Source organism: Tetrao urogallus, assembly GCF_951394365.1.
Source record: "Tetrao urogallus genome assembly, chromosome: 1".
NCBI lineage: Eukaryota > Metazoa > Chordata > Aves > Galliformes > Phasianidae > Tetrao > Tetrao urogallus.
Window position 1 is genome coordinate 97,287,359 of NC_136813.1, and position 15,436 is coordinate 97,302,794.

Consider the following 15,436-nt stretch of genomic DNA (forward strand, 5'->3'; position numbering starts at 1 on the left):
CCTTTTTAAAAAACGTGTATATATACATATATATACTAACATATATATTTTTCTATTTTACATCAATAGATTCTAAGGCATGTTTATGGTCCAGGCTGGAGAGCCAGGTGGATCTTTGTCTTGGTTAAATGCAAGGCCTCAGGATTAAAAACTACTCTTAAAAAGAAAACAAAACTTGACTCCTACATTATTGCATTAGTTAAGATATGCTAGTTATATTGTCATGGTGTGTTTTCCATGATGACGTTGTCCATTGCACTGCAAGCAGTGTGATTCAGGCTTGTTATGTCCTGTATAAACTGTACATCAATTCTGATAATGGTAATGTTTAATTAAAAAAAATTGTAAGGATTCATTTGCTACTAAATCTCTTAATTATATTGACCTAACATTTACTTCTAAATAAGTTTCTTAAGAGATTTTGCCATCTGTCAGACATTTTTAATGATTTTTGAAATATTCTCACTAACGGAGAGATGCAGGTTCTTCAATGTCTTTCTTACAGTTAAAGATAACAGAAGTCTTGCATTTGTGCATAATGCGAAGTACTGGCTTTAAATAATTAACTCTCTTTGGGCACTGTGAAAATGATGGATATCAATCTTTTCTTAAATACTTACTAGAACTAGAGGACAGATTTCAGAAATAATTCTCTGTATTATAACTCGGGAATCTCATTTTTCAAAGAATCCTTACTTCGTAGAAGGATTATTCAAAGGAGTAATTAGCATAGAAATCTTAGATTTTCAAAATACTATTTTGCATTTAGTCCTGAAATTCTCATTGTTTTTTTTCTAGGTGTGTGTCTAGTTCTGGAAGGCTTCTCTGAATCCTTCTTATACTTAGGAAAGGATGTGAGAATGTGATCAAAGAATAAACACCAAGAAACTATGTCAGTTACATAACCTCCACTTTGAAAGCTGATTAACAGATTTATTTTTTCTAATTTTATTTCATTAACTTTTCTACTAGGTTTTATTTTCTTCCATTTACATTTCTAGCATTGTAATACCTCAGGGTGAATGCAATAGAATTGTTGTATCATTTAATATAATGGGATGTGACATGATGCAACTTGATATAGTGCTCGAAAATAATAAAGTACAATGCATTACAGGAGACATTTGAACATTCTAAGCACTGCAGGTAGAAAATGGCCAATTTGAAATCTGGCACATGTGTATCTTCTTTTCTGCTTTCTAATTATGCTATAAACAAACTTAATTCACTATCGCACTTGGAAGTAGTTGTCAATTATTCTTTTCAGACTATAGCATTACCTTAGGCAGCAAGAACTTCACTTCTTCATGCGCCATCATATTACTGTGCGAATGTGCCTATTATTTTACCATTTTGATTGACAATGCTAATTAGAATTGTTCTTGAAATTAACATGATTTTCTGGCTGACAGTGATCCTTCTAAAAGATCCTTCTAAAAGGGGCAGTTTAATAAATGGGAAGAACTTCACCACAAGAGATACAAATGTTTAAAGTGAACTGTTCTTCACAAAGTTCAAGCACTGTTATTCTGGCAAAGATTCTTACCCCATAGTACCTTTAGTTTGGTTATCCTCAAATAATCACACCTATGGAGAGTTAAAGACAATTTGTTCGTAAAAATTCACAAGAAAATGTAAAATTTCTGCAATAAAAAGGGAATGTAATTAAAATGAACAAATTCCAAAGGAGTTTTAATGTAAAGAAAAAATAAAAACTAATTATATTTTAATTGCAGTATGTAATGAAATTGAAAATTAAGATAATTCATGCATAACTGAATCTTTTTTATTCTGCTGAACAAAAGTAAGTATTCACCGGCTCAAAGAAAATAAAGAGCACTTGATAATCTACCCTACCTGGAATTGAAACTAATGAGCATCTGAATGAAATCAGCATGGACAAGTAATTTTTTTTTTTTTTTTTTTTGGTAAGCAAAGCAGTGTGAACTCGATGTTGCTATAATAAAGCTGAATTTGTGCTTAGCCTATTGTTAAGAAAGGCGTCATTAATGTTTATATTAATTATTTTACTCTGGCAGATTGAATTATGACATATGACCTTTGTGAGGACAGGAGGGGTCCTCTGCAGTTATGTTGTGCTGTTTGAAATCAGAGAGGTACTGCCCTAATTAAATTCACAGGAAGTATCTTTCCAATCTCATTTAGGATTAGTACTTCAGTGTCCCCTTTAACCCATAAGATAATTAATTAGCATTAGACATATGCTCACATCATTCATTCATCCCTCTGATCAACACCCGTATTGTCTTGTAGGGCTTTGCATTGTGCCATAACATCTCACTGTCCAGACTCATGCCAGTCCCTGAGGGGCGCTTTGCCCTCTCACGGAATCACAGTCACAGAATGGCCAGGGTTGGAAGGGACTTCAAGGATCATGAATCTCCAACCCCCCCGCCACATGCAGAGCCACCAACTTCCTTATTTAATACTAGACCAGGCTGGCCAGGGCTCCATCCAGCCTGGCCTTGAACACCTCCAAGGACAGGGCATTCACAACCTCTCTGGGCAGCCTGTTGCAGCACCTCACCACTCTTTCTGTAAAAACGTCCCCTCACATCCAACCTAAATCTTTCGTCCCTCAACTTAAAACTGTTTCCCCTTGTCCTACAGTTCTCTACCCTTTCAAAGAGTTGATTCCCCTCCTGTTTGTAGCCTCTCTTTAGGTACTGAAAGGCTGCAATGAGGTCACTCCGCAGCCTTCTTTTCTCCAGGCTGAAAAAGGCAACTCCCTCAGCCTGTCTTTGCAGGGGAGGGGTCCCGTCCCCTGATCATCTTCGTGGCCCTCCTCTGGACCTTCTCCAAGAGTTCTCTGTCTTTCTTGTATTGGGGGCTCCGGACCTGGACACAATAGTCCAGATGGGGCCCCACAAGGGCAGGGTAGAGAGGGACAATCACCTCCCTGTCCCTGCTGAGTGCCCCTCTTCTGGTGGAACCCAGGATACCATTGGCCTTCTGAGCTGCAAGAGCACACTGCTGGCTCATGTTTAGCTTTTCATCCATCAGGACCTCCAGGTCCTTCTCTGCAGGGCTACTCTCAATGACTTCTCCTTCCAGTCTGTATAAATGTCTGGGATTCCTCTGTTCCAAGTACAAAACCTTGCACTTTGCTGTGTTGAACCTCATTAGATTCACCCACCTTTCAATCTCTTGAGGCTCCCTCTGAATGGCATCCCTTCCTTCCATTGTGTTTAAACTGCACCACTCAGCTTGGTGTCATCAAACCTTGCTGAGGGTGCACTCAATCCTGTCGTTGATAAAGATGTTTAAGAGCATGGCTCCCAAGACAGACCCTCAGAGGCTGTGGCTTCTGGGGGGACACCACTCTGCTGCCTTCCTTCACAGAGCACTGATCCTCCTTCACTAACCAGCTCTGCCTGGAATGGTAGCCTGGGGCAAATAACCACAATGGGAAATGTGGTTGTGACCAGTCCTGAGTCAGGCAAAAGAGGGAGGATAGCATAGGAAGAGGAGCAGGGAAAATGGCAACTTGGAGCGTTTGCAGGTGGGCAAGAGAGACTGGTATGGTCCGATGTCTAAGGAACAGTGCCGAGCAAAGAGTTTCAGTCTGAAAACAGAGTTAGATGAGTAGCTTAAATCTGAGGACAGCAGGGAATGGCACAAGCAGAGAGAAGACAAAAAGCATCCCACTTTGCTAAAAAATAGCTCAGGAGCTGCTGATGACTGAGAAAAGCTGGCACAGAGCAGTGCAGCCTGCTGGAAAGCTGAGCAGTGCCCCAGCGGGGTCCTACTCTCACCATTGATTACAGAAGGAAATTTGGGCCGCCAGGGTCCTAATTTAAACCTCTCCTGCAAATACCTAGAACTGCCTGTGTTTTGGGGTGGAGTCTTGCTCTTTCAGATTTTCTTCTACTTCTCACAATATATTTCTAATCTGATTTGCTAAACGGTGATTACTGTTGAAAGCATAATAATAATCGTAATTCCCGCTGTTATTTAAAATATACTACAAACAAATCAAGGGCTGCAGATTCTCCTTCATAGGAAGTATGTGCTATGAAATAATTTTCTGCATAGGAGTAGGAAACCAGATGTATTTTTAAAAAATATTCTAGGTTAAAAAATAAACCACCAACAAAATACAACAGCAGAAGTAAAAAATAACCCTTATGCTATAAGTATGCTGGTGAGTTTTTGAAGTATTTGGATATTAGTAGGATATTTTTAATTTTTCTGTATGTCAGATTTTCATTTTGATAACAGAATCAATGATGAATGAATACCCTGCTATTAGCTCTTGGTTTTATTTGTTATTAGCTGCATTTGTTGTTCTTTTAAGGTTTGACTGTGCTTACGTATTTCTTGAGATATACTGCATGATATTAGCCAGGACAGACTCCTGCATTCCTCTGGAGTCTAACCTGGTGAAATCCTTTGCTTCCTTTCAGCTTGCTCAAATTCCCTTATCGTATTTTTGTCTGACATTCCTGTCGTGAGCAAGTGCTTGGATCAGCAGCCAGATCTTGCCCTCAGCTTCTTCTCCAGTGGCCCCAGTGCTGTCACATTTGGTTGTTCTCTTTTGCTGCTGCCCATGAGTGCAGCCCTGGTGGGGTCAACTGGGAGCATATCCAAACCTGTTCCGGCTCATTGCCCTCGATACTGCTCGGCAGGAAGGAATGGAGTAGGACAGCTGTTAGCTTCATTGCATTGCGGTATTCCCCTGAACCATCACAGCTCATAAAACCTGCTTTCTTTTTTTGCCTTTTAACACAGAAGCTTAGCATCAAATTAGGCAGCTAAGGCCCAGAGTTCTTGAGGGCTTTTAGGGAATGTTCACTTAAATATGTGTTCACTTCCACATATATAGGGAAGCTAAATATTAACATATGTGAATGCTTTATAAATTATTGGAACACTTACTTGTATTTTAGGATATTTGAACTAATTTTACTTCAGACAAAATTAACTCCTTCCCTCAGAAAAGGAAAAAAAGAAAATGAAAAACAAATCTAGATGCACTTGCTTAGGATTACTCTGCACAAGGAATTTTGCTAAAACTTCTTAAAAAAGTAAATTTTATTCTGATAGGCAAGAATATATTTGAATACATCAAAACAATCTAATAATGCAACAAGGAAACAAACATGTGTATAATAAATATATGGAATATTATTTGATCACTTATAATTCAAATATAGAAGTGTCTTTTGAAATTCTTCTACTTTAGTTGTGATTTTAAAATTCTTCTGATTGGAACAGTTGGCACGTGACAACAGTTTATCTGATCAGTCATATCTGTCTACTTGAAACTGCACCTTTTGATATTTAAGCCATGCACTACTACTACTACTTAGTAGGGATGGGAATGAGTCCGTGCTTTGTGTTGTGATTCCTTGCTGTGTATTTCTAGAACTCCATCAACAATCGTGTTCTTCTTCACCTTGTTATTTTGGAGTATATGACAGAAAACAATGGTTTAATTGGAGGGAGATGTAGAGAAACACATACATATGTATAGTAATTCATGTCAGAGCTGACATAGTGATGGGATTATTTTGCTACCTTCATAATCTTCTGACTGAATTGCTATCACATCCAATTTCAGACAATAGAATGTTATGAAACACTGAAGTATTCTCTATAATACAGCTTTCTACAATTGCACTCTGCTCATCATCAGTGTATATAGACACTGCTGTAGTGTTAACACTGTGTATTGTGCTGTGTGCAGATCTGCACCGACTGCCCACACTCTGTCTCATCTAAAGCCAAAGAAGATAGACAGCTTTAATGAACTTCCACACTGCATTTTTTCCTTTCTAGGTGCTCTACACCAAGGTCTCTTTACTAAAACAATTCTTGTTAAACATAGTAGGAAGTGAGGTATCACTGTCTTATAGATGAAGAACTGCAAGTAATCCTGAGGTTTAATTCATAGAGGAATGGGAGGTTTGGTCAGGGATGGAACCATGCCCTTTTACTTGTCTTAATTTCCTGATAAAGTCTTCTCAAGCAAAATACTATAGAATCACAGAATTGCAGGACTTGGAAGGGACCTCAAGAGATTGTTGAATCCAGCCCCTCTGCTAAAGCAGATACCCTACAATAGGCTGTACAGGTGGACATCCAAGTGAGTCTTGAATATCTCCATAGAAGGAGAATCTACAGCCTCTCTGGGCAGCCTGTTCTAGTGCTCCCTCATCCTTACTATATAGAAGTTCTGTATGCTTGAATGGAACTTTCTGTGTTCAAGTTTTAGGCCATTACTTCTCGTCCTATCACTGTACACCACTGAGAAGAGTCTGGCCTCATCCATTTGTCTCCTGCCTGCCTTTAGATATTTGTAAATATTTATCAGATCCCCCTTCAACCTTCTGTTCCCCAGGCTGAACAGACCCAGGTTACTCAGCCTTCCCTCATATGAGAGTTACTCCAAGATTTCTATCATCTTTGTGGCCCTCCACTTGACACCTAAAAGAACCCTGTCTTTTTTGAACTGGGGAGCCCAGAACTGGACACAGTAGTCTAAATGTGGCCTCATCAGGCAGCGTACAGGGGGAGTATCACCTCCCTTGGCCTGCTGGCCACACTCTTTTTAATGCAACCCAGGATATCATTGGCCTTCTTGTCCACAAGGGCACACTGCTGACTCATGGCCAACATGTTGTCTACCAGGGCAACCAGGTCCTTCTCAGCAGAGCTGCTATTTATAAAATAACCTGCTATTTATATAAAGGAGGATTCGCTGAAGTTTCTAGAAGGCAAGGCCTGTCTGATCTCTGTTTATTGGTGACCCATAAGTGACTAAATTCATAAGTGATCCTTTGGGTAGTTGTGTCGGGGACCTAAAAGCCCACGTTCCCTCTCTCTCCTTTATTATGGTTGGCGTCTCTCAAGGGTTGGTAAGTAATAGTGCACTTGCTTAGGGAGTTTCTGCTGCTGCTTATTGGGATCATTTAAAATGGATGCCTGTGTGTATGTTGAATAGAACTCATAACCCTCTGTGCTGCTCTGAGTGCATAGTTTGCTTGCCTCTGCTAGCCTCTTGTCTGACATCCTGTCTCTCAGGTCCAAAACCCCAAAACAGTTCTGAAACAGTATCCTGAAACAGTAGTGCAGGTGCAGCTCTGATGCCCATGGGATGAGGAGCTGCCTCTTTCCCAGGCTACCAGAGGCCCCTTGTTAGGGCTGTGTCCAGCAGCGGCCTGGTTGTAGTGCAAGAGAGCTGCCATGCCCTCCCCACCTCGATGCCTTGAGTTGACCCTAATTCCAGGTCTTGGGGTTTCTAGAGAAGAGCTTTGATGCTGCATCAGCTGCATTTTTAGTGTTTTTGGAGAGGATATGAAGGCAGAAAGTATGGTTTCACTTGCTTTGCTCTCCTGGTATGTCTGTAACCATAGGAGATTCTTTCTTGTATATATAACGGTAAACTTAATTTGTTCTGTATTGTTTTTGTTTTTGTTTTTTTGCATTCACACAAACTCTAAAGCAGAAAAATCTCCACATGGTCAATAGTATTTTTTATTATTTTCTTGGAAAGAGTTGAACCAGATGCCAGTTGTATCCTTTCTTGTGTGATTGATATTCTACTCTACAAGAGCCTTTTTGCCCTAAAGTCTATTAATCAGCAGGCTGACCCCATAGGCCTGTAAGACTGCTGCAGCAAAAGCTTATTTAGTAAATGTTGTTAATGTGTACTGTAAAATGAAGTTACCAAAGGTTTGAATTAACAAGTTTTTAAAGATTTTTTGTGTTATTTCAGTACTGTAAGCTTTTCTAAGTATTCCTAAAATTATAACGCTCTGCTGTGAAAGATAAGGTGGCAATGTTATTATGTCTCAGGCTCCACATGGAACTAAAGCATGTGTCCTAAAGCAGGTCATTTCAACAAGCATATAAATTAATTCTTATATTTTTCATGATGCACCTTGCAGGTCTGACTTGCGCTTGTCTTGTAGTTATTAATCTGTGTCCTTAAATGAAAGCCATGTATGGCTTTGAATCAAATCCGTTGTAATTAATGAGGGAGCTTTAATTCTAAGAATCTTTATCTAAATCGTGGGTTCAGCCACAAAACTGTCCAAGTCTCAAAGTTTAATTTTTGTCTCCACTTCTTGTTTGTGAAATGCCTGTTCGTCTCTCACATACTGAAAGAAGAAAGCCTTAATAAATTGCAAGTTGCAAATGTGCGATGGTGATAAATGCCACATAAATAGATAGATAAATTAACATAGAGAGTAAAACAACACCTGCTCTAACAATGGTACAAGTTAAGAGCTAAAATCTGACATGGTTTTTGTACTTTCTGAAGTATTTCATTATCTTAAATGCAACCCTACAGGAAACATCTTATAATTTGCATTGAGTACAGTCTACTTCGTTTTCTAGAATAGCCGCCTGTCAATAAACTTCTATTTACATGTAGGTAATCCAGACTCCGCATCTGGATGTCTTATAGGTACAGAATAAAAGTTTGTGCATTATCTTCTCAGACAGGTATGTAATCTACTCTATGATAAGATGTAAGTTTTTTAGGGTTTTTTTTTTTTTTTTTTTTCTTCTCTCATGGAAAGCAGAATCATCATTTAAAAAAATTCAGTCTTGTCATTTTACAGTACTGTCCATGCTTTAATGTATGGTAAAAATTTCTTGCAAAGCATTATTGCCAATGCTGATCAGTTAGCAGAATGCCACATTCTAACTATAAATTCTAGTTGTCACACATATTGATCAGTTTCTTCTCATTTCATTTGTGCTTGCTTGGAAAGAGAGAAGCCTAGAGACTCACCTTATAATTGCGTACTTGTTTCCTCATATTTGATAAGTGAAATACTTTTCCTCACAGAAAATAGAACTTATGACGTTTTTTGTGTAATGTGAAAAGCATCTACTAGAACAGATGAAAATCTCATCTACAGTGTGTACGTCTCACAAATCAGGTAGACATTGCACTGATCCCACTATTTATACATCTGAAATAGACATCCAAGAGAACTTTCTTCTCCATAGTTAAAGAATGAAATCTAAATTGCCTTCCACATCTGCACTTGAGTTAAAAAGTCTTTTCTTGCTTCTTCATTCAGCAAACAGATACAACATCTGACCTTCAACTTTGGTTATGACCTCTGGATTAGAAATTTTGAGATTTTATTAAAAACAGTGTGTCGAAAAATCCCAAGAAGATGTGATCTGCTCACGAATATTCCATGGACCAAATAAAACCCAGTTATCCATTACAATTCATTTTCTAAACTCTATTAATCATAAACTTAATTTTGGTTTATAATTTAACAATCCGATTTGCTCTAGATTGTTAGGGTATGAAGGTCAAGTCAGATGTCATTTGATAGTAGTTTTTCCTTGATTTGCAATCGGATTTCTAAATTGACCTGCAACCTTGCTGACATATAATGTTAATGAACTACACACGACTTGCATATAGAGAGATGCAAATATGTAGGTTTTTACAGTTTTCCTAGAATCAGTATTTTAAATTTAATTCTCTTTGACATTTAACTTCAATAAGTCTTACATAGTCTTACATAGACATTACATCTCCCCAGTGGGAGAAATTAGATCTCTTCATTTATAAATATTTCCAATCTTGAAACACCTCTCATTTGAGAAGCTGATAAAACAAGAGATAAGTAAGCAGCTGAACCACTGCAATACTGAGAAATGTGTTACCTGTGTTTTCTTGGTGTTGTGTCAGCTGCTTGAGATAGTTAGCATTGTGTCTGTTATTTGGAAGTGTTAGAGTGAAGAAAAGTATTTCAGTGCAGAAACCCAGTGAAATATTAAAAAAATTTAAACACTGCCTGCTGATAGAAGTGCATTTATTAAATAGTTTCATTAAAAAATATCGTCGTAATTCATGGATATTACAGAATCAGTTATGAAATCATGCAATGGTTCAATGAGTAGTAAGAAGAGCAGAGGTTGTCAAGGAATGCTGTTATAATTCAAATTTAATGCATGTAATCACAGTGTTGATGTGACTCCTTCCTATCTATAAGAAAATGACGGATTATTGGAAAGTTAATACTTCTTTCCTACATTTCTTAAACTCTCTTTTGTGAATTACTTAGAGATGATGTATATATTAAAAAAAAAAAAAAAATCTTCTGCCAGCTACACAAAGAGGTCAGAAATAGTATATAATTATTGCTGAGGTAATTGCTGGGTGCTAACATATATACAGACATATAGTATTCAACTCAGACACTATCACAATAGTGGACAATTAGGGCAAACACAGTGACAGATAAAATGCAAGTAGAATTTTTAAGCAAAGCACTGTATTGACTTCTAAATTTTTTAAATCTTAAGAAAGTTGCTACATCCATTTTTAGCATTACAGACATTCTACAGTGATGGCTAAGTAAGAATAACAGTTTTGAAAGATGATGCTTAAACTCAGTGTGTATGGTAAAATGAACTGTATTTTTCACTCAGAAATTTAATTTTATTAAATGAACGCATTTTCCCAACGTGATTTCCCAACGTGATTTTCCCTTACTTTACAAATGAAAGACAATGCCTCTTACAATTCCTTTACAAACTTTTGGTTGTTTTCCAAAGTTTATGATTTATTTTTCATTCAATACTGTGGATGTGATTTATTGCCTGTTTCAGAGAGGGAATGAGACTTAAATTGCTAACGGTAGATATGGGAAAAGCTGGGAGAGAGCATATAACAATTGATTTCAGAGTTATAGGGAAGCTTTATTGGGGCCACATCTCATAAGACTAACTCTTTTTGGATAAGAAAAACTGCTTTTTTCAATATGAGCTCAGATGAATGGACTTCTAATTGTTCAATTAGTAGTGAAAATGACACTGAATTTTAAGCTGAAGATTGTGGAAGTGATCTAAATTTCATGAAAGTCAGCAAGAGTATTCCATTTACCTTCATAGATTTCAGGTGGTTTTCACGTCTGTCGGAGAGGACAATAATTTGTGGCTCCCAGAAGAGTAGGATGGACATGGGTGAAGAAGGAGAATAAATTGATGCAACCTACTCAGCCACAAAGACAAAAAGCAAAGCCTGCCTCTACCTAAATCTGACATCAGGTCAACTATTTAGCTGTACCAAAGAACTTTTTTAACCAGTTATAATACGATGATTCTGATTGATCAGAAATTTCAAGGAGTTTCATCATTGGCAGAACTTATAAGAGCTCACCATTTCTATCTTAGTACCACTGTTCATAACATAAAGAAAAAGGAAGATGTATGTTGGCATGGTATCATAGCATACAGTATGATAGTAGAACATTATTTCTGGTTTCTGGTTGGTGACTGCAGTGTGAATGTAAGAACATGGTGGTAGAACCCTACTAGGGATCGGTGCATAATGTGGAAAATACACAGTTTGGGTCATATTTGAAATATTTAGAGGCTTCTAGCATTCAGGAATGGTTCTATAGTGAAGGCTTGTTTCTCAGAAGCAGAAATGATGCTTCCAGTCACTTTCACTGTATGTATAAGGACACTGCATCTCTCACTTTTGAGGTATTTTCTTCCCTTTAGGTATATCTGTTGTGTGTAGCTTGAAGCCAGAGTAATTGTCTCTGCAAATGGCAGAATTTGCCGTGCTGAAGGAAAGAGCACAATTATTAGCTGTTAAATGTATAGGCGATGACCTTAATAAAAGCAGTGTACAAGGAAAAAGTACTGAAGACCACTGCATTTATTCATATAATTTAGGTACCTTAATAAAATATTTACATGTATGCAAGTTCCCAGTTATTCTTTTCAGCTTCTGAGTGAGATGTGTTCAGTGTACATTTGACATGCTTTTATATGTACATAAAGGCATGCACACTTGTTTGAACACCTGGAGCTTGGAGACTGGCTTGTTCTGCTTCCTTGGGCAGTGCTGTGTTGCTGACCCTGTTTCTCTTAGGATGCTGCTATGCATTACAGTGCCATGAAAAATTATGGCCAACGCTGATTATCCACTGTCATCTGGCCCCAGTCACTGAAGTGAAACCAATGAAAGATTACATTTCTTCCTACTGTGTTCCTATAATACAACCTTATAATGCTGTAGGCAAAAATCTTGTTATAAATTGTTTTATTCAGCCATGCTTATAATGCCACCTCTACTGAGCCTGCAGCACAGGACAGGCAGGTAGAGAGGAATAACCCAACTTGAATTTTGCTCCAGGTATTCATCTCCCTAACAGCAAAACCAATGTTCTGTCTGTATTTGATATTATTTCTTTTTTTGTCTAATGTGCCCTGGTTTTGTACAGCTCAGCTGCAAGCCACTTTCAGTCAAACATTAATGTGATTGTTTAGTAATGCTGATTGTTTAAAGGGAGAATCACTCCCATGTACCAAATGAGAGGGCAGGGCAGCTAGCTGTAATGGCAGAAGCCATGGTAAGAAGAGATTATGCTTTTGTTATAAAACCATGCAAGTGCAGCTTTGGTCCAAAGTACGGTACTGTGACAACTGCCATAGAAGGATGGGGTTGGAAATAAACTCACCTCAAAAGGATTTACATATACATTTTTCTCAGTTCATGAATAACAATTTATATTTTCTAACATCATAGAGAGCAGACCGGAGCTAGGATGATAGCCTTGCTAAATTATTTTACCTTGTGAATCATCATCATTAATAAAGACTTTTGCAGGTCAAGTGATGCCCTCATTTATACCTATGCAATTTCATTGTATGTACCTTCTGGCCTTGGTTATAGTCCAGTGGGACTTAGGATAAAACTTAGGATAAAAATAACTTTTGCCCTGGCCCAGGAATGTAATAATCAAACAGTACCTGATGTGTGAGCTACACTTCAGTGGCAGTCTATGTTGTTTTGCTCATGTTGGCCCTTCAGTGCCGATAGAAGTAACAAAAATATCTTTGTTACTACAGGCATCAAACCCAACTGAATGAATTCAAGACTGCCTGCCATGGCTCTGCCAGAGCAGGTATCTCAAGGTAGCAGTGTCCACATTTCATCTGCTAACACTGATCTCTGAGCAGAATCTCCCCGCTGGGCTCTCTTTGATAAAAGCAAAATTGCATCCAACATACATAGTTACTGTGGATAACCACATCGTTAGGGTCTGTCTCCAACACAGTTGGACAGATGTGGCATATCAATACTGTAAGTATTGTAGGACATCAGAGCACCAGTGAAAAAAAAGGCTTTGGGGCCTTCTTTCACAGAATAGAGACAGGAATATTTCTCAGTATTTCTATCTGTAACAAAAATCAAAATTAAAAAAAAAATGTATGTGGAACTTGAACATATTCTTAATGAACATCTGGTCTTGCACCATTAGTTAGGCATTAGTTTGAAAAATTAATTGCAATTAAATACAAACACATTTTAAATAAAACAGCAGATATTTGCTCAGCAAGAGTTTGTTTTGTGTTTGTAATACAGTAAATGCTGATTATACGAAACTTGCTGCCTTGAGTGGACACTTCTGGGTTCTTAGAGATAGAACAATCCTGTTCCGGTTTTATGTTCCAAAAATTTAATGAAGGATAGAAGCAGGTATGTTACTTTCCTTTCTTCTATGTAAATGTTAGTTCTAAGCTTGAATGTGGCAAACAAAGAATTCAGCCTAGCCAGTCCACCCATCTTCAGTCTTTTGCTGATGAACTGCAAATTTGGGCCTGTGCAGAAAATTACTCCAGTGTTTAAAACTGCAGGTATGTGAGTGCTGTGACTTTTCTTCACATCTTTCATGCTGATGCATTGCACTTTTTTCTGGTATTTGTTTGTACTTTTGATTTTATCTAGCCTCCCAGCTGATAAATGAGATTCTTCACTTGATCACTTTGGGAACCAAAGACCAAAGTGTCTAATCACTGCTGTATCTTTTGTTTTGAATGTGTCCTCAGGGAAACTTCAATACCGCATAAAAGGAAAAACAAGCTAATATCTTTAATAGCTGCAATTAGTCAGGGTTTCAGTGTTTCAGGTCACCTGATATGTGACACCTTCAGCAACACTGCAGGGATCTGAAACATAAAACGTACTAGATCAATACTTGTTCAAAGAAAGCACACGTATCTCTCATCACCAGCAGTATTTCCGGAATGACCTCTGTTGTGTCATGATCCTCCTTTCTTTCTGATCTGAAATTCCAATTCCTATCTAATTCCACTTTCCAATAAAACTTATCTTCTTCCATCATCTTTATTAAGTGGAGATACAAAATGCTCTGAGATTTACCTTGTCTTTCCCATGTTTAATTTCTGCAGATTACATCTGAAGATATTTGATTGACTGATGTTAGCCGATTCTATCTAATGTTGCTACAAGGTATTGCAGTGCCAAAGTGCTTCAAAAATTAATTGGAAGTGGAGAGAGAGGAACAGCTCAGTACTTTGTGTCCCCAGAGTTGTGTGTAATATGATTTAAAGGTAAATAAGTCTAAAAGAATCCCAGAGTGGACTAAACACTGGGGAAACATATGAAATGCTTTGAGAGTCCTGGATTTGAGGTTCTATTATTTGAGCCAGACATTGTTTCCTGTGAACAATAATTAAATTCATTTATTGACAAATCAAAACATCTAAGTCAGAGTAGGCTGGTTATGATTCCCATACGAATAAACTGATACTTTTCATCTTTCCTATCTTCTCTTCATAATTATTACAGAGAAATAGGCCTATGGAAGAAAAGGTGTTTTGGTATGATAGTTCAAGTATTTTCAAAGCAGAACTATTTCTCAATTTAAGGTTTATGAAAAACTATCTGGGTGTCTTCTCCAGCTGTGAGTTGCTTTGCCCTCAATTATTCCATTTTCTTTCTTCCTCTCCTCTTCAGTAAGTAGCAGGTGCTGATTGTTGTTACAGGTAATTTCATATTTGTGTTTTGCATGAACTTTCTATTTCTGTACAGTGAGGCAAAATAGGATATAATAAAACAACAACCATTGTAGATTTTTAGTAAGGCAATAACTGCTTTTGCTTTTTTTTTTTTTTTTCCCCTCATCTGCTTGAAAGCAGAAGTGAATTTTCACCATGTCTCATCAATGCCTTGATGCCTTGATGCCTTTACCTTCTTGTGTGATTTATAACTTCATGTTGGTTTTTTTTACAGAAGGTACTTCTTGGCAAACAATATATACATGTCATTTAACAACATATGTTATTGTTAACTTCATAGTATTCATTACATATTGCTTCGTTACATATGATTATGTATAAATATATTCATGTTAAACTGTAGTTTGTGTTGTGCATATACATCAGTAAAATTATTAAATGCAATTTAGAAATTATATTTCAAAGTAATATTACAGAATATTATCTGTGCTGAAGGAATTTAGAATTCTTATGTTTAATATAGCAGACAAGATTAATTAATTATTTTCTTAAAAATGTTTAAGAAATAAGAAGTTGGTTTTGTCACAGTGTTTTCCAACTGCATGGACTTGATGATTGACTACAAACACTAACAAGCAAACACACACTTTTTGAA